This window comes from Macrobrachium nipponense, chromosome 26 (assembly GCF_015104395.2).
Source record: "Macrobrachium nipponense isolate FS-2020 chromosome 26, ASM1510439v2, whole genome shotgun sequence".
NCBI classification, from domain to species: domain Eukaryota; kingdom Metazoa; phylum Arthropoda; class Malacostraca; order Decapoda; family Palaemonidae; genus Macrobrachium; species Macrobrachium nipponense.
The window spans coordinates 48,309,965-48,333,984 of NC_087215.1; positions in this window are offsets into that span (position 1 = coordinate 48,309,965).

The following is a 24,020-nucleotide window of genomic DNA, read 5'->3' on the forward strand; positions in this document are numbered from 1 at the left end:
AGTTCAAATTCTTTTTCCAGGAAATCTGGGGAACAAATTCGTAAGGCTCTTAAGAACAGGTTGCTAGCTAGACCTATCTTGATAGTATTGTCATGATAGCTAAAGTAGTGAATATATGAAAGTGAGAACGTTGGTTTTCTGTATATGGTAAATTTGTATTCTGTCGTGTCTCTGATTATTAAAACATCAAGAAAAGGAATTTTGTTGTCTGTTTCCCATTCAACTTTAAATTTGATGCTGGGCACTAATGCGTTTAATTTTGAGAGGAATTCATTAAAATTACCCCACTTATTATCCCAAAATGTTAGTATGTCATCCACGTATCTCATCCACAGCATGTTTTTGGGTTTTATTGCATTTATTACTGTAGTTTCAAAGTATTCCATGTACAGATTGGCTAAAATAGGACTTAAAGGACTACCCATACTACACCCGAATTTTTGCTTGTAGAATGATTCCCCGAATGAAAATACGTTATTAGATACGCATAATTCAACTAACTTTATTATTTTGTCAAGTGCCAAAGGGAAATGATCTGAATAGGGGGATAATTTTTCCCTTAAAAACTGAAGAACGTCCTGTACTGGTACTTTTGTGAATAGGGAGTCTACGTCAAGGCTTAAAAGTTTTATGTTGTGAAGTGGTATATGTGCTTCTCTGAATTTGTGACAAAAGTCTTCCGAATGTTTGATGTGACTGGGAGAAAAAGTGCCTAAAAAAGGAGAAAGGAGGCCAGCTAACCATTTAGAAATTTTGTAATTGAAAGCTCCGGCGCATGAAACGATGGGTCTGAATGGAAGATTGTCTTTGTGAGTTTTGGGAAGACCATAAAAGTAGGGTAATTTAGGATTAATTACTTTAAATTTCTCTAATAGTTCAATACTCTTTTTGTCTTGGCCAATTAATCTTACTTTCCGAAAAAATTCTGTGGGAACGTTCTGGAGGGGATTTTTCGTCAGTTTTTCGTAAGTATGTGTCGCTAAGGAGCTGGTTGATTTTGTCGAGGTAGAAGTCTTTGTCCATTATTACAATTTTGCCGTCTTTGTCGGATCTACTTATTATAACATCTAACTTTTTTAGCGAGTGGATGGCTATCATGAATCTGCGGGGAACAGGATATTTCTTATGAAGGTCAGTTAAAGCATTTAGTAACACTCCTTTTAAACATATCTCTTCACGGCTGTAGTTTTTGTCAGATATGAATTTATCAAAAGCCACTATGAAGTCTAGGTTGTTTTTGCGGTCTGGCATAAGGGCAAAGGATAAGCCTAAATTTAAAACTAAATGTTGATTTACAGTAAGGGGGGTGTTGGATAAGTTTAAAACTTTGTCTTGTTGTTCAAGATTATTCCAAGCGCTATTATCTATTAGGTTATTTAACTTGCGTAAAAGTCTGTTGGAATGAGTCACGCTATTATAGGCAGCAATGTCGGAACAGAATGAAATCAGATACCTGTATACGTGGTCCGTAGTGAGGAGGCGAAGATTAGATTGAGTTCCATATATCACTCTGCGTAGCACGAAGATGTCGTTTCTCGTATTGGTGATTCTTTCTTCCAGGAAAATCTAGCTAGCAACCTGTTCTTAAGAGCCTTACGAATTTGTTCCCCAGATTTCCTGGAAAAAGAATTTGAACTAATTCGCAAGCAACTTTCATCTTTAAAGTATCCTGACCATAGAATTGAGAAAGCAATTCAAAAAGCAAAATTTTCTACCGACCCCCTAAAGACAAGACCAGAGACACACCCAACAATAAAATAAAAATTCCCCACCTGGAGACGATTAAGAGAGTAACTCACACCCTTGGGAAATCCAACCCTTTTGCATTTACCTACCCAAATACCTTAGCCAAATCCCTGATTAACGTCCAACAAAAGACATCGCCCAAAGACTGGGGTATATGAGATCCCATGCCAGGACTGTGACCAATCTTACATCGGATTTACAGGTAAATCACTTCCCCAGAGATTAATACAACACAAACGGTCAGTTAGGTATGGACAACAGAACTCAGCTATTTTCAACCATATAAATGAACATAACCATAGAATAAAGTGGAATATGTCACGTGTAATTTATAGCAGCAACTGCCGGTACCAGAGTCAAATGATGGAATCGGCCTTAATAAAAGAGAAGCAGGTAATGAACATCTCAAAAGGGAATTGGACATCGGACATCGTCGACGCAGTGTTCATTCAACCAACGCTTAAGAAGATTAAAGGAAGATTATCAGCGGGGGTGACCTAAATTGGCTTACTTGTGGACGAATCTCTTGGTATAAAATACCACCTTTTCTGTAAACTTTTCTCATTCATATACCTGAAGAGAGAGCAGCAGTCTCTGAAATATAGTACTTTTCTCTCTACATTTTGGTGTTTTTATGGGCTCCTTTTATTAGATGGAATTCTGTTGTTACAGAACACTTTTACCAGTCATATAATATATATATATATATATATATATATATATATATATATATAGGGAAACGTCACATTGGTAGAAGATTCACATATGCTTGCAGGTGTATGCAACTATATGTATGTGTCTGAGGTTTTATTGACGTTCGTCCCCGACTCAGCGGGTATGAGAAAATCACTCTATATTGAGGGAAAATTGGAATGCTTGAGTGTCCTAGATGAACAACGGTGATATATTAGACTTCCCGGAGCTGCGTTGTGTTTAGCAAACGTGTGGATGTCTTTGCAAGAACAGAAATGTTTGAGATTTTAACGCCGTCATTTAGGAAAGGTGTTCTGTTTAAGGCTCTTCGTAGTGATTCTGAGATGTTCTGTTGCCACTGGGTTTCATTCGAAAAACCGTGAGGTGAGTCTGTGGCCTGTTTCCGTGTTTCTTGCTCTACACCTTTTTTCGTGCCAAAGTTTCCTTTTGACGGGCGTGTCTATGTTGAAATTCCAATCTTAACTCTGAGTGAACACTCAGATACTAACATCATTTGGACATGATCACGTTCACTTATTTTCAGAAAAAAATGTAGCCTCTACGCTCTTGGATATTATTAGGAAATGATAAGATGTATTGTTCACCGCATCTTTGCCGACGGAGAATGAATACAAGGAAATGGACCTTTCTCAAAAAAAAAAACAATAATAAATAAATAAATAAATAAAAAATAAGAAAAATAAACGGACCCGCTTTCTTAAAAGAAACAGACAAAGAAGGTACAAACACCCACTGTCAGAAGGGCTGGTCTTTAATTCAGTGTCGACCTTCCCCTTTGCACTTGGGTTTTGCTGTATTGTTTCTTTACAGAGTCGTGTTGTCCCAACATACTTCACGATTACCAGGTCTATACTTCTTCTTGCATCCCCCTCCCACTTCTTTCCCTTCCTCAGGTTAGCCTGTGTCGTTGTTAGCCTGAGGCCTTGACTGTAGGGGCGGTCGGGCGTTAGGAGATGCCAACACCGGAGGCAGTACTATAGGGGCGGAGGGGCGTTTGCAGACGCCAACACCCGAGGCAATAGCGTGAAAATAAACCGTCTTAGGACATCATAACACTAAGCAACGAACGCCCTCGCGCCCACGGTCCGTCAAGCGATGCTCTCGCCCTCATAAAGTAGACTTTAGACTCTCTCATCATTTAGCACTACATTACCCTGACTCCCTCAAATAGTGCCAAGTTTTTAAGGGGACTCGGCCCAGCCCCGCCCCGCCAAGGAGGCAGGCAGGCAGGCAGGCAGGCTAGTAGCCGGTGTGTATATGTGCGTTTAAGGAGAACGGCATATATCAAAGTGTGTGTATGTGTGTGTGCACGTATGCGCTATGGTGTCTGTGTTTGTCTGTAGAAATGTACGTGGGTAGTGGAAGTGCCTATATGTGTGTGTGTATGTACGTATGTGTGTGTGTGTGTGTGTGTGAGGACTAATGTGTCTTCCATATGGTGCTGGGTAGGTGGGAGGATGGGGGTCGGTTGTCCGTGGAGTTAGGGTAGGGTGGGTGGGCGTTTTCGGGGAGGGGGTCCCATCGTAAGGCAAGGGAAGAAGAAAGTATTTGGTCTGTGTGGTTCACTTTGTTGTTTTGATGATTTTCCTTAAAGTGTTTTCTTGTAGGGAGTTGCAGCAAGGATGGCTGCGTTGGGGAGGGACAGGGAGTTTCTCTCTCTCTCTCTCTCTCTCTCTCTCTCTCTCTCTCTCTCTCTCTCTCTCTGCAGTTGAAGTTGCTTGCCTTCAGTTTTAATAAAGACTTTTTTTTTATCCGGAACAGAATCTTATTTTTAAGAAAATTTTATCTGTCCTGCGTGAAATAGATGTGTACCGGTATTTTCAAAATTGTTTGTCGTTCCTCGCTGCCTTCTCAGTAAGTAATTTTCGACTCGGTCAATCGTAGTATTCTTTCCCGTGACCTTTTGAATTGTAATAACGATAGATTACCTTAAAAATGTCTTTTTGTGTGGTGTAGAGCCCCTCTTGATTCTAAGATAATGATGAATGAATTTTCAAATACAATTATTTGGAGTTTTGCTTTGAATGGGCGTACTTACTTAATTTCAGTAAATTGTGCAATGAAATAGCCATAGACATTGCTTCATCTCATATAGTCTAATTCAGTCTTTCTTTTAATGTGGGTATTTACTTACTTAATTACATTTTTTAACTGATTTTACTTACTGAAACTATGTAAATGGCGCTGTAAATCAACCATAGCTATTACTTCATGGCATGTAATATCATCCATGTGCAAATCTCCCTGGCTTTGATTCATCTCCTCATAAAAAATACTGCGGCTCAGATGTCACCCATCAGTCACGCAGCTTTGATCTTCTGAAGCGTCGCGTTTAACTCTGCTCATTTTGGAAGTCGCCTTTAGACGTTGGGATGTCTCTCTGCTGCCTGAAGGAGCTTTCAAAGTTTTTTTTAAAGCTTCCTCTTCGACTGTCGTTCACTCCTGTTAATATTTCTACTGTCTTCTAATCCTCCTCCTCCTCTTTCTCTTACTACTATTACTACTACCATTTTTTTCGCTCAGGACACATTGCAACCTATCGCGATGACAGAGAGCCGTCTGCTGCTAATTTTTACAATGATCTCTCTCTCTCTCTCTCTCTCTCTCTCTCTCTCTCTCTCTCTCTCTCTCTCCTAGACATAATCATATGCTTACATCTCTTTTGTTGAGGGATTTGGAGGATGGACTTCCCCCTATCCCACACAGTAATAGTAGTCTCCTAAGCACCTATCAGTAATTCTGCTGTGCTCTCTCTCTCTCTCTCTCTCTCTCTCTCTCTCTCTCTCTCTCTCTCTCTCTCAATTTTTGTCTACGCTTAGAGCGTAACCTTACCCAAGATTAATATTTCCTGTTTTTCCGAGATCCAAAACGTGACTAAAGGTAAGTACGGGACCAGATGAATTTATTTCTAGTGATTAGAAATTAATTTCTCTATATGATGTGGTTCGGATCCCACAATAAGCTGTAGGTCCCGTTGCTAAGTAACCAATTGGTTCCTAACCAGGTAAAAAAATCTAATTCTTCTGGCCAGCCCTAGGAGAGCTGTTAATCAGCTCAGTGGTCTGGTTAAATTAAGATAGACTTTGTTCACAATTTTGTTGCGTTCTGGAATGCTAAATGAATCCTCAGGTATGTTGTTCAAGGATTAATATGAGGAAGTGGGAAGACGAGCGGTAGAATGTGATTATTTATTTATTTATTTATTCATTCATTTTAGCATGAAAGAAGTGCTACAACTGAATTGGATCGGTGCTGCAATATTAATTTGGCCAAAACCTCTTCGGTATTGTACAGAACTTGAATGAAATTTGCTAGATGAGATTGTTTGAAACTACCCAGAAATCGACCTTTATATACCCTTCAAAAACTTTGAATTTCAACGTGGCCAAGCCTTTACAGGCTGCTCTATGAGCAAGAGCCCGTGCTGGCATAAGGCCAGGTTTATCTTCAACAATGACTAAGCCTCTCAATACAATTCTAGGTATCTTACACTATATAAATGGCTTAGGTATATTTGAGTAGTCAATAACAGACCTCCTTAATGTTTTATGATATTTATGTATTTCCAAGTCAGTGTTAGGAGTGTCACACAGCTCATTCCTACTCGAGTGACGACTGAAGCTCGCAGATGGAAGGAACATCCCATTTCCGAAGGTTGTGCCTCATACTTCACCCGCAAAACAATGGGAAATCAATCGCTCGTTACGAAATGGTCGTTTCGAATCGACACGTGTGTAATGTGTGCCATTTTCCTATCTGATTTTGACTGTCAGAACATAAAACTCCGCCTGTAGTGCGGATAGAATGTGTCTCTAGTCATTTTTATTCTCCGGAGTCAGCATTATCGTTATTTGACAAGTGCCTTTTTTTCTAGACAGAATTGCAGTCTAGCAGCTTTCAAAATCGGTATTCTCGCGCGCATGGATTTCCTTCTTTGTTCCTCCGTTGTCTTCAATAACAATGCCGCGGAAGTTATGTTTTAGCTGTTCTCAATAATACTTGGGAGTTCTTGCAGTCCATATGTTCTTTTCTCAGCGACGCGTCGAGAGAACGTTTTACCGAGAACATTTTCAATTGGGCCGCTCGCTGCAGAGGAAGTTCCCGGGGTGGGAGTCAAAAGGGCTTCACGAAGGATTGCGTTTCAGAATTCATAGTGGGGGTTGTGAGATCGATAAAAACCGACACACTTCTTGCTTTACTCGACATGCCTGATTCCCTTTAGCAAGTATGCTCGATTTCACCAGCACTTTTTTTCTGACTTCATTTTCTACCGGATATTCTGCTTCATCTCTTCGTTTTCATAAATCTCTTACTTTACTTTGTCTCCAAAACTTAATTTTCGATTTTATATTTGTTCGGCTTGTTTCAGGTGAGGGGCTTTGAAGCACCGGCTTTTTCTTAAGAGAGGTTCTTGTGCTTTTGCTGAACACCTCGGATTCATGTTTCCTCTCGCTAATGAAAGTTTGTGTTCTTGGGTTTCTCCTTCAAGTGCTTGATCCTGCTTTCCTGATCTTGTCATTTGTAGTGTTTTCTTTCATGTTTCGTCATCTCTCTCTCTCTCTTACACACACACACACACACACACACACACACACACATATATATATCTAGCTATATCTATATATATATATATATATATATTATATATATATATACGTGTGTTATATATATAATATATATATATATATATATACAGTATATATATATTATATATAATATAATACTATATATATATATATATATATATATTATATATATAATATATATATATATCTATATATATATCTACATCGAGGTACAATGTCCTTTAATATCTAATTTGCTCTACCTCGGAATTAATATATTTTCATATATGCTTAACCGAAGGGGAATTTTTTTCTCGATAATAGATTTGCCTGGTCCTGGGCGCGAACCCAGGAAGACATTCAAAACCAGGAACGTCAGTGCAGCTTTTACCTACCCTACCACCGCGAGAGGTGGGGTAGGTAAAAGCTTCACTGACGTTCCTGGATTTGAATGTCTTCCTGGGTTCGCGCCCAGGACCAGGCAAAACTATTATCGAGAAAAAAATTCCCCTTCGGTTAAGCATATATGAAAATATATTAATTCCGAGGTAGAGCGAATTAGATATTAAAGGACATTGTAGCTCGATGTATCTATATGAATCACGGTAATGTGATATGACTTATATATATATATATATATATATATATATATATATATATATATATATATATATATTTATATATAGATGCAATTGTAATAGCCACAATGCCCTCTTAACTTCTTGAATTCTTTGCTCTATTTTGAAAACGCTTGCCACTCACTACAAAGTCTGAAGATTCAAGTTCAAAGAAATTTGAAGAAATTGTGATGTCCGGTACCGGGAAACGAATCCAGGTCCCATAATCACAAAGAAGTCACGTTGCCGACCTGATCTCTTTGTGATTATGGGACCTGGGTTCGTTTCCCGGTACCGGACATCACAATGTCTTCAAAAACAATTTCTTTGAAGTTTGATCTTCAGACTTTGTAGTGCCAAGCGTATCCAAAAAAAGAGCAAAGAATTCATTCAAGAAGTTAAGAGGGCATTGTGGCTATTACAGTTGCATATGTAACTGGTAAAAAAGTGACCAGTAGATTCTACACACACAGACACATCTATATATATATATATATATATATATATATATATATATATATATATATATATATATATATATAGTGCGTGTTTGTGTATGTCTATATTAAGACCAAATTTACATATCCGATAACTCTGTGCGTAAGAATATTTCTTGATAGCTAAAAAGCGGATGACATGCTTAAGAATGTATTCTTTTTAAAATCTGATGACACCACTGTCTCGGTCCATTTCAAAACTACAAAAAAAAAAAAAACTAAAAAAAAAAAAAAAAACAAGGCTTTAGGGCCAAGAGAAGATTATATACTCATTACATGAAAGCGTAGACAGATAGGTAATAGGTAGACAGACTGAGAGAGAGAGAGAGAGAGAGAGAGAGTCGCAAAAACAAGAATGCCATCACTAATAGCCCAAACAGTTACTAGAGTTACTTCGCTCAAATCCCTTGTTAAACCTGACGGGGAAAAACTCTACTGGCTGAGCGACCCGTTACGTACTGAAGCCTTGAAGTCAGGATCTGCCAACGATAAAATGGGCCACGTAAGGTGGAGGGACGAGACGCTAACCTTTGCCGTTCTTGTTACATTTCCTCCTGGGCTAATAATAGATAATAAATGCTGCAAAAGGATCATTGATCAAATTTTGAGTATTTTATGGTATTTCCTTTTAGAGGAGATGTGTTTGGGATGATGATGAGTAATCTAATCTTAACAATTCTTGTTGCTGTTCATTTTGAGTTGAAAGGCGGTTTAAATGATCAGTAATTGACTTATGCTTAAGAAGTCTGAAGCCCCTGTTTCGAGGAAGAAATGGAAAATAATATTAAAATGATCACAAACCTAACTTAGTTACTCTTGCTGAAGTCAATCTATATTAGCAGAGGAGCAAATGGGGAAAAAAAGCTAACCTAAGCTTTTGAGATGATGAGATTACTTTTCTGATGAAAGAAAGAGTGACAAGAGATAAAATGTAACAATCTGATTTCTTGCAGAAGCATCTCTTGGTGGAGAAAGGAGAGGTCTAGGCAAGAGCATTAACGATTCATTACTAAACGAACCATACAGGAGTAAAAGTCACAAGATATTGAATCACCTTGAAAATCACCACAAAACTTGAATTTTCTCTTATCCACGTGAGAGTAGAATGTGGTTTGAATGATGCGTGTGTTAGATTTACTGGAGCATTTTGAAGCTTTAAAGAAATTCTCAAGGATTTAGCTCTACATTAAAATTGACTGTGAATAACAGAAGATTGCCAGGTGACGATATTGGATTCGCCCAAAGATGGTTGCCTTTCTGGAAATTGTTTCACAATGTCTTATGGAAAAGAGTTCTTTGCAAACCTCTGTACTATGATTTTTCAGAAATATGGAACAGGGTACCGCCAACAGGAAATAATTAGAGTTATCTTTTTCTTTGGCATTTCTTTTTCCTCAATATCCTCATGCTGTCTTTGTTAACTTTTTTCCTTAGGATAGGAAAAACATAAGATCTTTGTTTTTCGAAATTATTTGTTATATATGACATGAACGTTTGGTCTTCGCTTGTCATTTTTGAAGCTGTTTTTGTGCACCTGACCTTTCAGCATTATCAACCGATCATGTATTTTTTAATTTCATATTGTTTCAGGTTCAGATTAATTTTGAGCGTGAGCTTTAAGTTGGCATATCTGGAAGCATATTCCTTGTACTTTATTTCATTAAACGTGATCCGATGTCGCTGAAACTGGTTTTAGTGTCATTGTCACTTCAGTGATGTATTTTCTGTTTTGTTCTTTGACATTTTGGGAATTTTGCCAGTCAGCTTTTTTTTTTTACTTCATTTTCCCGTGGAATTTTAGCGTTAATACCTTGTGATTTTGTTTCCTTTTTTTTTACTTTGGAAAGTTTTTGCATCATAGCTCTTTCAGATTTTTGTTTTGACTACTTTTTACTCTTTTGAGATTTTAGAGATTTTTGAGATTTTGAAATTACTACCAGTTCTGTGACATAAGTAATAATGTTGCAAAAGGGAGGGTTGCGCGGGATTGTTTGCTCCATCTTATATCGTGCTCTAGTTGAGTCACTATCATCAATGATGCAATGAAGTTTTTCCAATATTTGTGTGCTGCGGTTGGCATGTATACGTATCTGTTTTTTGTTTTTATTATTACTGACAACAAAAAACTTTCTTTGGGGATTTGACCAGTTGACTTGTGGTTTATTAGACAAACACATTCACTCACAGAAGGAATGGAATGAGTGGAATCAGATCTCTTGCTACATACTCTGGAATCACATCGGGCCCGCTGTGCCCATGTCTATGGTTTCATTATTATTTATTATTATTATTGATTATATTATTATTATTATTATTATTATTATTATTATTATTATTTTATTATTAATGACCATGCATTGTTTTCAATTAAAAGTGTGTGGAGCCATACAACCGATCTAGTTTTAGCTAAATATACTTTTTGAATAACAAGATTTTTATAATGATTTTTTCTTCTCAGTTAGTAAATGTTTATTAAATTGTATCAATGATGGATGTCAGGATTTGTACTGTTTTTATTCTGTTAGCGGAAGGAACTATAGTTAGAATTATTGCTTCTCTGTCCGTCTTGGTCTCAGTCTGTCTCTGCCTATCTCTCTGTCTTTTCTGTCTGTCTCTGCGTACTTTAATTTCGATTAATTCTTACGATATTTCTCGAACTTTTTGTTGGTTTTAGTTTTCTGTAAAAGAGCGCTACTGAGACGGCTGTTTGTCTGTCCGTCCGCACTTTTTCTGTCCACCCTCAGATCTGAAAAAGAACTGCAGCCCTCTAGCCTCAGTAGTGTTTATTTTATTTAAGATTAAAGTTAGCCATAATTATTCGTCTGGCACCGCTTTAGGTGCCAACAACACAGGCCATCACCAGGATGGGGCTGAGAGTTTCTACAGCATTATACACTGGACAGAAAACTCGATTGCGCCGAACAAACTTTCACTTGTATACATTCATTACCTCTTGTAATGTCTGCTAACTTAGGTTACTCTACTCGGGAAATGTACTTTATTCTTCCATATTACTTTTTAACCCCCGTTTTTACCTTCAATTTTGTTGATGTATTCGTCTTTCTCATTGATTATTAATTCATACTTTTTTCATCCGGTTTCGGCTGCTGCTTCTGCCTGTGTTTAGGTTCTTCTCCTTTTTCCATTTTCTTCTTATTTCCCTCACTAGAGAGAGAGGACATAGAGAGAGAGAGAGAGGAAGGGCTGGGAAAGTGGGATTTCGACAATTGTGGTATACATTTAAGACTTGCAATGTTGAGGGAGACTAGATTAGTGGTTCAGGGGATATATATATATATATATATATATATATATATATATATATATATATATATATATATATATGTGTGTGTGTGTGTGTGTGTGTGTGTGTGTGGTGTGTATACTTACTTTACTTACATATCACTTTTATCTCTCTTATAGTTTTGCCTTTCGGTTTTATTGCTTTTGTCCTTGCACATATCAACAATAGATTTACCGTATTTGAATTTGACCTAAGAAGATAAACATTCTCTCTCTCTCTCTCTCTCTCTCTCTCTCTCTCTCTCTCTCTCTCTCTCTCTCTCTCTCTCACTGATCCTTGGCCTTTTTCTGATCAGGATTAACACTGGAACATGTGTCAACGATTAACCTTTTCGTTGTGGTGTTTTATGGCGTTAATTGCTACTGTTGCCAGTGGTGATATGCTCCATTGTTTTTGAGAAATAGTGCGAGAAGTTATCTCTCTCTCTCTCTCTCTCTCTCTCAATATGAATTTATATATATATATATATATATATATATATATATATATATATATATAACTACATACATACATACACACACATACACGGTATAGAGGTTTATGTGATCACATGTATGTATGTACTATATTAATATGTGTAAGTATATATATATATATATATATATATATATATATATATATATATATATATACTTACACATATTTATATAGTACATACATACATGTGATCACATAAACCTCTATACCGTGTATGTGTGTGTATGTATGTATGTAGTTATATATATATATATATATATATATATATATATATTATATATTTATGATTTTGTATGTATAAGTACCTTAAGATGAAGAGAACTTACAGGTACTTGTATTACTGGCTTAATAGACGTATCCCCAGTTTGCGAACAGCAGATGCTGTTTTGTACACCTCTGTTTGCTATTCAACTGTAAACAGATGCTCCTTACCTTACACGTCGTTCGAGTTTCCGCAGGTCCCTCAGAGAGAGAGAGAGAGAGGAGAGAGAGAGAGAGAGACGAGAGAGAGAGAGAGAGACTCGCCTTTTAATATGTATTGTAACTTCACCCCTTCATCACGACACATGGAAAGTTGTTGGGTGGAAAGCTTCTACAAATTTTCATTATTCTTTGTATCAGTCATGCTTATTTTTCTTTGGTTACAACATTATATCTATTCGCTTTATCTGCACATACACACGTATATATATATATATATATATATATATATATATATATATATATATATATATATAATGTGTGTTTGTGTGTATTTCAGTAATCAATACTCATTCACGTGTGTAACAGAAATAAATTTGACAATCGGGATCGAATCCAAGTTTCTCAGTTGAAAGGCAAGTGCGCTGCCAACTGACCACACAGTTCATGACAGAAGTTGGAACCTAAGCACTTCTGAACTTAAGGCTTTTATTCTGGTTGTCTGTCTGCCTAAGTAAGGAAAAATTCAGGTTCCAAGTTCTTTTGTGACTTGCCTTTCTGTGGATGAGACTATATACAATACATTCACGTCTTTTGTCCCTATGCTGGGAAGCTACCGGAGTTGACTTTTAGGTTTGGGTGAAGGTTGCTAGAAGTATGCTCTTGTCCTTCCTAGCTACGACTTCCCGCATCCAGCCAACTCTCAAGCACAAAATATACTGTTTCGTCAAAAGAGAAACCGTTGATTGACCAGGAACTGAACGGAGTCCTTATGAGGGTCGGGGAAAGTTACTGGCGACCTTTTTCTGAAATTTCTCCGAGGCTTTGCTCGATATGCAGTATGTTCTTCCGGTCGCTTCTGATTTGCTTCGAAATTTGTATGTGTTTTCTTCAAGAGTAGTTTGTAATATGTTTAGTTGTTTACGGAGAACAGTTTCCTATTATTTAAAATCTTTGCTGGTCATGTTCAGCGCATACTGGATTTTTTTGTTATGGTCCTTGTGAATTGCCTTTAGGTTATTATTGTGTACTTTGTGTTTCAAAGCGCCGTATAGCTTTTATTTGATGTTAAATTTTCTTTGATATGCTTTTGTCATTCTCTTTGATATTATCAGGCTGCCAACAGACGGAGAGTATAAATGTGCGCTTTCCTTGTCCTTCACATCATCACTTTTTAATCATCGTCTTCATCATCAGCAGCAGAAGCACCAAAGAGTTCCTCTTCATCATAATCATCATTATTGTGACAATATAATCATTAGCATCAACGTCAATTTAACATCGACATTTGTAAGAATGCGTGAAAGCTATGCTTTATCAACTGATCTATTTTTCACCGTCAGTTACAACAAAAAGAATTCTATGTTTTCTGTCCGCGTCATCATTATCATCAGAATCGTCATTAGTGCAAAACTTTTACTTTTTTCTGCCGACCTTTTTACCACCCATGGAAAGAAGTGTGTTTTCTGTCAATATTTTTACAATTATCATCATCATTATCGTCACCTCTTTTAAAAACAGGACTGTTTTCCGTCAATATCTTTATCATCATCAACATCATGAACAGTGAAAAAAAAACTTTTCTGTTAGGTTCTTTATTATCAGCATCACCATGACTTTGGGAAAGAAGACCCTTTACTGTCGGTTTGTTGATCACTATCATCAGTCTTGAAAAAGAGAACCGCTTTTTATCAATATTTTTATCATCGTCATCAGTCTGTTTTCTGCCGGTATTTCTATCGTCATCATTCTAATAGAGAAAGCTGTTTTATCTTGGTATTTATATCCTCATCATTCTAATAGAGAAAGATGTTTTATCTTGGTATTTATATCCTCATCATTCTAATAGAGAAAGATGTTTTCTGACTATTTTTATCGTCATCATTCTATTAGAGAAAGCTGTTTTCTGTCTCTATTTTTATCGTCATTCTAATAGAAAAAGCTGTTTTCAGTCAGTATTTCTATCGTTTATCATTCTAATAGAGAAAGCTGTTTTCTTTCAGAATTTCTATCGTCATCATTCTAGTAGAGAAAGCTGTTTTCTGTGTATTTTTATCGTCATCATTCTAGTAGAGAAAGCTGTTTTCTGGCTGTATTTATATCGTCATCATTGTAATAGAGAAAGCTATTTTCAGTCAGTATTTCTATCGTTATCCTTCTAATAGAGAAAGCTGTTTTCAGTCATTTTTTCTATTGTCATCATTCTAATAGAGAAAGCTGTTTCCAGTCTGTTTTTCCAGCGTCATCATTCTAGTAGAGAAAGCTGTTTTCAGTCTGTATTTACGTATATCGTCATCATTGTAATAGAGAAAGCTATTTTCTGACAATATTTCTGTCGTCATCATTTTGATCATCATCAGCACCCGAACGGACCTCGTCAACGCTATTCCATCCACCCTTCTGGCAGGCTTCGTTGCGTATCGCAAAGAGTTAATTGTGGCCGTCAGTTCGCGGATTCATGTCTGCCACTTTCCTGAGGATAGTGCCCTTCGGGCGGTTTCCTTCCTGCTGGCAAGGCCCCTCCGGTCTTGCTCGGTGGTCTAAGGCCCATTGGCTGTTTCTGGAGGGGGCGGGTTGGGTGGATTAGAAAGGGAATCTTGGGGAAAGGGAGGTGGGTCGCATAAGTTTGATGTTGTTGCTACTGTTTCCTTTTTTTTATATATATATTCTCCTGACAGAAATTTAGTTATTATTAGCATTTATATTCTATGCTGGAAGAAGACCTTCATTAATACAGGTTTTATTAGAAATAATGGCTATTTCAGCTGCGTTTATTTTGTAATAGAGAAACTTCTATACAAGATAAACGCCTCTGAAATAGCTATTATTTGCATATATATTCTGATTATTCTCAGACATAATAGTAATGTATTATTATTATTATTATTAGTTTTGTACGAGTGTTTCTTGGTAGTAGTAGTAGTAGTAGTAGTAGTAGTAGTAGTAGTAGTAGTGGTAGTCAATAAGCATCATACTATTACTAATACTGCAGTCATTATCATCATAATTTTTCATAAATATGAAATTGTCAGGCTCTTTCTCCTTTATCTCCGTCGTATTCAATGTCCTCGTCTTGCTCCTCAGGAAATGGTATTTTTATGGGGACGTGGACTCTCTCTCTCTCTCTCTCTCTCTCTCTCTCTCTCTCTCTCTCTCTCTCTCTCTCTCTCTCTCTCTCAAAAATGGAAGTTCCGCTTACCTTGATTTATTCAAACCGCAGTCTTTGAAAAAAGGATCTCGCCGAACAAAGCCAGTGTTACGAACGCACCTGTGTACCTCTGATCAGGGCTGGTTGTTGGGGGTTGGGATGAGGGGTAGGGTCGGGTGGTAGGTATCATCCTTCGGGAGGGCTGGGAAGGGAAGAAGGGTTTCGGATAATTATTTTAATGAGTTTATGTAAACTTTTATAGCCACGGATTTGGGATTGCAATTCGTAGCAGCAACAGCAACAACAGCAACAGCAACAGGAGCCTGAGCGGCTGGCAGACGAGTGACTGTCACGGACCGTTTGCAACCATCCGCGCCGGAGAGCGATTAATCGTTTTTAGGGCCGCAATTTTAGGTGAATGTACAGCGATTATCTTTTTCTATAACATGTTGATAAGTCTTAAGTGTTCCCTCAATTTTCCAGTTCTCTGAAGCAGCCGGTAGCAGCAGCAGCAGCAGACGCTAGAAGCTAGCAGTAGTTTCGACACTAGCTAGTAGCTGCCCCCACCGCTATTTTCGTGATCTGTGAAACTGGTTCCAGCGAATTTTTCAGATAGATTGAGAAATAAACAGATATATAAATGTACAACGGCTTACATATCATGGAGTTTGTCTGATATAGTTTTTGTTTCAATTCAGTTTTTTTTTTTTTTATCTGTAACGAAGGGTCACCACCAAAACGGAGTCCCAGGGCCAAAAGCTGATTTTCCTTCAAATCCAGTTTTTTTTTTTTTTCATCGGTTTTTTCTTTTTCTGTGACGGCCATGATTTAAGAATGATAATCCTTGGCTAATTAAGTTTCGGTCTCCGTCTCTTTGTACCGATCAACGATGGAATGTTACACATTGAAACAAGCATTACATTTTTATTTACTGAAGTGAATTTTATAATAATGATTATTTTTACGACAGTTCATTTTTTTTTTTTTTTTTTTTTTTTTTTTTTTTTTTAGTATTATTGGCAGGAGGAAAATTAATTCTAAAGTGCCCAATTTCTCCCTGCCTGTTCGACTGCCTGCTTGCGTGCTCGCACGCGCGAAGTCAGTTCAGTGAAGCGTGTTACGTCCAGTAAACCTTTTACAAATCATTCATTTTTGCCTGCTCCAGTTTTTGTCCATTTAACTTTACAACGAGACACGTATCCATCTGCTCTGCAACCTGCGCACATGTTGTCAGGAATGAACAGTTTATCTGAGTGAATGCCTGGCTCTTTCGATGTTGAAGCGTCGTTCAGTTACTTCTTGCCGTCCAGTTGACTCCTCTGTAGATTGTAACATTTTCTCGTTTTCTGAATGTCCATCTTACATTGGACAAGTTTACTTGCAGTTGAAATTGAGAACATTACATAACTTTCTCTCTCTCTCTCTCTCTCTCTCTCTCTCTCTCTCTCTCTCTCTCTCTCTCTCTCTCTCTCATATGTTGGTTTTCACTTTTTCACTCGTTCCCTCTGTTTGTCAGTACTTTTATATGTGTATGAAGATTATTACATTTATACCGTATGATGTATTATAATGAGCCCAGTTCTTTAATGACCAAATTATTTATTGGGTCAGTCATCTTTTCTCTATTAAATGACAGATTTTTATTGGACTTTATATAAACACCATCATATTGTATTTGACTTAAGTTCCCTTTATGGACCTGCATTCAACTTTTCCTCGTCTGATAATCTTCATTAAAGAGTGATTGCTGAGCGGAGAACGTGTATAACAGAGCCAGTCACCTCACCAATTAAGGGTGGGATCAAGAATGCGACATAATTTGAGATGACAAAGAATCGGACTGACCCACTAGCTCAGTTTAATGGCTTTTCAGTTAATGTCTTTGTTGATAGCTAGGTTTCGGTGTTGTTTTTCATTTTTATTGTACTTTTCGGTTCTGACTTTTATATCTTCCACGGCCTACTTTTTATCTGATTTTAGACAATTAAATGATGTTATGCAGCCTGTTTTTCGTCCTCATTATCAGTACTTTTCTCTCACGACTGGTTGCTTGGTTTAGAGCAAGTCACGTGCCCAAAGTTTACCCCGTAATTTGTGGTAAAAAGTTAAGAGGGAATAGGAGGCCTAATGTGGACCTATGGAGCCCCACTAAGGCAACCACTGGGGATCCTTCCTCTCTTGCGTTGATGCCTTTTATTCAGTATATATAAGTTGGCCAGCGCTTATTTGTGCATTTCTAGTGTGACGCTCGCTATATTCACGTCTTTTTCAAATTGACCTTTAAATTAAAAACTTGGTGGTACTTAGCAGATGTTGCATCATTTCTTTCCCTTTCTTAGGTTCTGGAGTTCTCAAAGTTGGCGTTGTTACCGGAAGTTAGTTAAAGCTGTATATGTAAAGACATTTTTTGGTACATTTTCATGTAATTTTTCGTCATGAATATTTACTATTTTCTTCTGTTTCAGGTAAGCTGTGTTTCTGGAGTTACTGGTCTGCATCTTATATCAAGAGGTAAGTTTATAGAGATATCCTCAGCTTTTTTATGAAAAAAGGGGCGTTTTCATTTTTTATTTGTGTCAAGAATTACGCTTTTTGTTTTTACTTTAGTGAACTTCCAAGACTTTATTTATATGTATCTGTTTAGGAGATTTTGGATAGCCCTGCAGAGTTTTTTTAGGTGCTTGGTCAATGAAACTTTTAAGGATGTTGAAATATGGATAGTTTATAGTATGTATGTATGTATGCATACATATATACGTGCGTGTGCCTGTGTATGAGAGTGTGTAATGTTAATAACCACAATGCCCTCTTAACTTCTCGATATCTTCATACTCTGGGAACGCATGTGCCTAGCTCCAAATGGAGAAAGTAATTAAAATATTATGATTCCATGGCAATGAAGAATATAAATGTATATTTCAACCTCAAACGCCAATAAGTAATAATTAAATACTCTTTGTTATGTATTTATAGTATATGTATGTGAATTACAAAGGTATATGTATATATGGTTGGAAATAGATTCGTTCCTTTCATCAAGGCCAGGTAATTAACGTTCTGATAACCCACAGTATCCAAAAACTACCATGACTGAGAGTCGAAAAAACGTCCCGTTGCGCGCATGACGTCAGGCGGGAGGCTGTCAGTCACACTCACAAGTTAACTTGGTGAATCAGTCGCTGAAGGAGCTTCCGATGCAATGCCACATAATTTTGCTGCGTTTAGTTATTTCCCGTGAATAGTAAAGAAACCAACAATAGATTCTTTAGGTTTCCACAAAATGACGTAGATAAGAAGAGAGAACACCCAATAAATTTGTTATGACACGGACAGCCTAAGCTCGAAGAGGAAAAATCTACAAACAGGAGGGTGAAGATGGAAAGAGAATTGCCTTTTAGAATGATTGTATTATAAAACTACTCTGTAATAAATTTAACAATGTTACGGAAATTGATGCATAACGTACTCAAGCATAAAAATGAAACTGTAATGTACTACTACTTTAAATTCACTTTGCAAATTTGAAAAATCTCCAAAAATGATTCTCATTAGAATGCAACAATTATCTGAATCTACAGCTGAATGATTAAGCAATAGTTACATAACACTTTTAACATGGCTGCCCAACGGATGGCAAACTCACATATGGATAAATATCTGACGTTACCCCCAATCTTGAAGTTTCCTAGATTCTCTCTCTCTCTCTCTCTCTCTCTCTCTCTCTCTCTACCTGTTTTTGAGTCTACCAGGAAGAAGGAAGTATTGAGCTGCGCATGGTCGCTTGTCAGCTCGGTTAGAAAGAAACATAATATATACATGGGACAATTTTGTCAAATTATTTCCTGCATAATTTAGATCAAAATAGTTTTCACTAATATAAGATTTAGTATGACAAATGTCTGCTGTATTTTTTCCTCTGCCTTTTTCCTTAAAATGATAATGCATGACTTTGGGTAATGTCTATGACAAATGAAATGTGAATTTCCCGTGAAAACGTAAACCTGAAAGAAAACGGAGCATTCTCATCCTGTGACGTCATCAAGTCTGCGCGTGGGATGACACTGTATTCTTTGGATTTTAATAAACCGGACACGGAGTTCGAATCTCGGCCGGGCATCAGAATATAATTTTTTCATTTTTCATTTGGATCTAGGCATTGTCGTGACAAACGTTTCCAAAATGAGATGACATCGAGAAGTACCCGGTAAAAATTTATCAGTCGACTATATATATATATATATATATATATATATATATATATATATATATATATATATATATATACTATATATATGTTAGACTGATAATTTTTTACTAGGTACGTCTCGATTTCATCTCATTTTGGAAACGATTGTCACGACAAAGTTTAGATCCTATATGATATATATATATATATATATATATATATATATATATATATATATATATATATATATATATATATATATATATATATACATATAAATATGTATATATATATATATATACATATAAATATTATACTATATATATATACATATATATATATATATATATATATATATATATATATATATATATATATATATATATATATATATATATATATATATATATATATTGATAGATTGACAAACTTATGCATGTAAATTTCACGCATTTATATATATCACTGAAAAAATTTTATTTTGCTTAAATGTATCTGAGATGAAATTGAAATGCCACACAAGACTAATATTTTTTGTTTGCACGTGTTTATTACTTCATGTAGAGAGAGAGAGAGAGAGAGAGAGAGAGAGAGAGAGAGAGAGAGAGAGAATGTAACCCGTTTCCCGAGATAAATCAAACTACATGCTTGGTGGATCTAGCGTCAGACAGACAAATTGATGGCTGACAAAATACGGTTTATTGTCTTGTCATAATGAGAAGAATTGTGCCATCCCATAGCCTCCCCTCCCCTCCCCTCTTCCCATTCATTCTCTCCCCTCCCCGTGTCCCGTCCTCCTCTGACGAGTAAAAAGGGTTTGAATGAATAACCTGCGCCCCACCCACTCCACAACCCAACGAAACGTGGAAAAAGGACACTGGAATATTTTTTATGAATTACGCTAATGTCACTGGTTGTCAGACATGCAACGGAAACGCACAGAGATCGAAAGAAGTGTGATAGTAAAAAAAAAAAAAAAAGAATGACTGTTTCTCATGCCATTTTCATCGGAGTTCACCCCGTAGGGGTTTCGTGCCGTCAGTGCGCCTCGCGTGGTGCATTGCAGGCGTTACTGAAGATTGTTTCCAGCGTCCTTTCGGCCTTGAGGCACATCCAATTTTTAGTCTTTTACTTTACCTCCATTCTCGCCTTCTTTCTTCAAACATGCTGTACAGTCCAACCACTCCAAAGTCCTGTTTATAGCCTCATTATCATAAAAGGGTCACTCATCGGAGTTCAGCAGGGGACAACTTAGAGCCTCTTAAGTTTATATAGCCAAGAAAATCAGGTGGTGGGATGGTCTTATTTGGCACACAGGTACCTATTAACCTGATACTTCGTTACTGTATTCATGAAATTTTTTCTGAAAAGTAATTTCTCTTGGGTTATCAAATCTCGGCACTTAAGGCGTCACTGGGTTGTCAGATTTACATTGAAACCTACAAGCGATTTACATCAGCTTTTGTATGTTCTTTCCAGCGCTGAAACTAGGATTGGACTGTTAAATTAGAATGATATTACTAAGTCTTCAGAGGTTCGCTTATTATACACACACACAATTATATATATATATATATATATATATATATATATATATATATATATATATATATATATATATATATATATATATATATATATATTGTATATATATATACATACAGATATATATATATATATATATATATATATATATATATATATATATATATATATCTGTATGTATATATATGCACATATAATATTCAAAGCAAGTAATCATTCATATGCGGAAGAAAATGTTCCGTAACTTGCAGAGCAGACTTCAGAGTAGAGTTGCTATATGAAAGAAAAATCGAGAAAACGAGATACATTAAGAAATTATATACGGCTTTTAATCAAGTAACCCGTAAGCTTATACGTATATAGGAAGCAACAATGAAGACAATATTTCGAAGCATTTGGTCTTAGATCTTAGCTGAAATATTCACATCAGTGCTGTGAAATGCGATGATAACATCCCATAGAGTTTGTGATTCCTGACTATGACACATTTTGTGGCGAACATGAACGCTGTAGTAGTTAAAAACGAATCGCGATGTTATGGAATAACCTTTTAATCACCGAAATAGTCATTTTTAAATAGATGCAGTTCGAAGAATATGAATGGAAATATTATACATTCTCTTCATTGTCTGCTATTCATGTAACGTTGGTTTTTCCTTATTATTTTAGTCAATATTCACACACTATTACATATATGCAAATTATGAGAGAGAGAGAGAGAGAGAGAGAGAGCCTGTATTTCCAGTCGTCTTTGAAGTTCATTGTAGTATGCTTTCAAATTACGTGGGGGTTACTGGTTCGGTTGTTAATTATTCAAGTACGCATTCATTAATATAGATTGAATTTATTATGTATCGTCTCATTTTTAACATCTTTTTAGCATTGCTTGACTGTAAAATGATCCAGGTATATATTGGATGAATTCGAATTTTGTAGTGAGTTTATGCGTTGCTTTACAGTAATTCATTGTTTAAGTTTTGCAAAAGAAAAGGAGAATTATATATAGAAGGCAATATTAACGTTAAAAATGTATGCATTTTTGTTAGGGTTTTGATATTTGTTTTTTAACTGTTGAATAGTTTTCATTATATATATATAATATAAAATATATATACCTATATATATATATATCTAATATATAATTAATAATATAATCTATATATATTATATATATATATATATAATAAATATTATATAAAATAGAATTTATTAAATATTATTAATTATATATATATATATATAATATATAATAAAAGGTAGCCCATAAAAACACCTAAAATGTAGAGAAAAGTAGTACTTTTCTCTCTATATTTTGGTGTTTTTATGGGCTCCTTGTATTAGATGGAATTCTGTTGTAACAACATTTTTACCCGTCATATATATATATATATATATATATATATATATATATATATATATATATATATATATATTTTAGTTACATTGCCCAGCATTTTTAACATTTTATATTTCACCACTTCACACCGCCAATTCCTATTGGGACTGAACTTGTACGTAGAGGGCATTGGGAGCATCATTATTCATTTCAGCGACCTTGAAAACTATCTTTTGTATTTACATTTCATTTTTCACCCCTACTCACCCCCACCTTCCTATCGGGGCTTAGTTTGGTTAAAGAGCATTGGGAGTATCACTGTTCCTCTCAGCGATCTCGAAAACTGTGGATTAGACACTAATATCTGTGGTTTTTAGTTATTTTTACATGTCACCCTCTTTCCACCCCTTCTCACCTCACCTTCCTATTGGTCTGAACTTGGACTTAAAGGGCATCGGGAGGGTCGCTGTTCATCTTCCTTAGTCCCGTTGAAAACATTTTCTTTTAAAATAAAATCCAGATTTAATATGAAGAAAAAATTCATTGTGAAATGCTGTGTTAAGTCTCTACTCCTAAGAAAGTAGAGTGAGAGTTACAAGGATTAGGATGTCTCAAAGACTTGTTAGTCCAACCAAGGAGACATCGTGTGCTCACTTATCTCTATGAACAGGTTTTACTGTTCATTCACAGTTTCCTAATGATTTTGTCTAGCTTTCTTTTAAACTCTTCCACATTGTTGCTGTTTACAACTTCTGGTGGCAGTTTATTCCATGTGTCACATAACTTGTATGCAAAGAAGTTCCCACAATGGGATGTGTTGTATCTCCTCATTTCTAGTTTTCACCCATTATTTCTTGTCTGGTTTTCATTTAACGCAAATAAGTGACTGCCTTCTTTTGTTTTGCCTTTCAGTATTTTGAATGTTTCTATTAGTTGTCCTCGCAATCGTCGTGTTTCTAAGCCATACATGTTCAGGCTCTCTAGTCGTCTCTGGTAACCTATTTGCCTGATGGATGGAATTAATTTTGTGGCCCTTGCTTGTACCCCTTCTAATCTATTTATGTCCTTTCTTAGTGTTGGTGACCAAACTGTACTGCATATTCAAGATGTGGTCTAACTATTGATGTGTAGAGCTGCAGCATCGTTTCCTTGTTTCTGTATTTGAACTGCTTCTTTATGTATCCAACTAGTTTCTGTGCTTTCTTTTCAGCTTTTATGCACTCTTTTGTGGATTTTAAGTCCTTGGTGATAGTGACTCCAAGGTCCTCGTCTTGCTCTACACTATCTATGTCATTCCCAAGCAGCATGTAGCTGGCATGAGGGTTGTTCCTATTTGTAACAATTTACATTTATCCAAGTTAAAAGGAATTTGCCCTCTGAATATGAATACGCCTAGTTCCGTATTTCCTTAGTTAAGTGATGAAACGGAGATTCACGTACGATAACTCTCTCTCTCTCTCTCTCT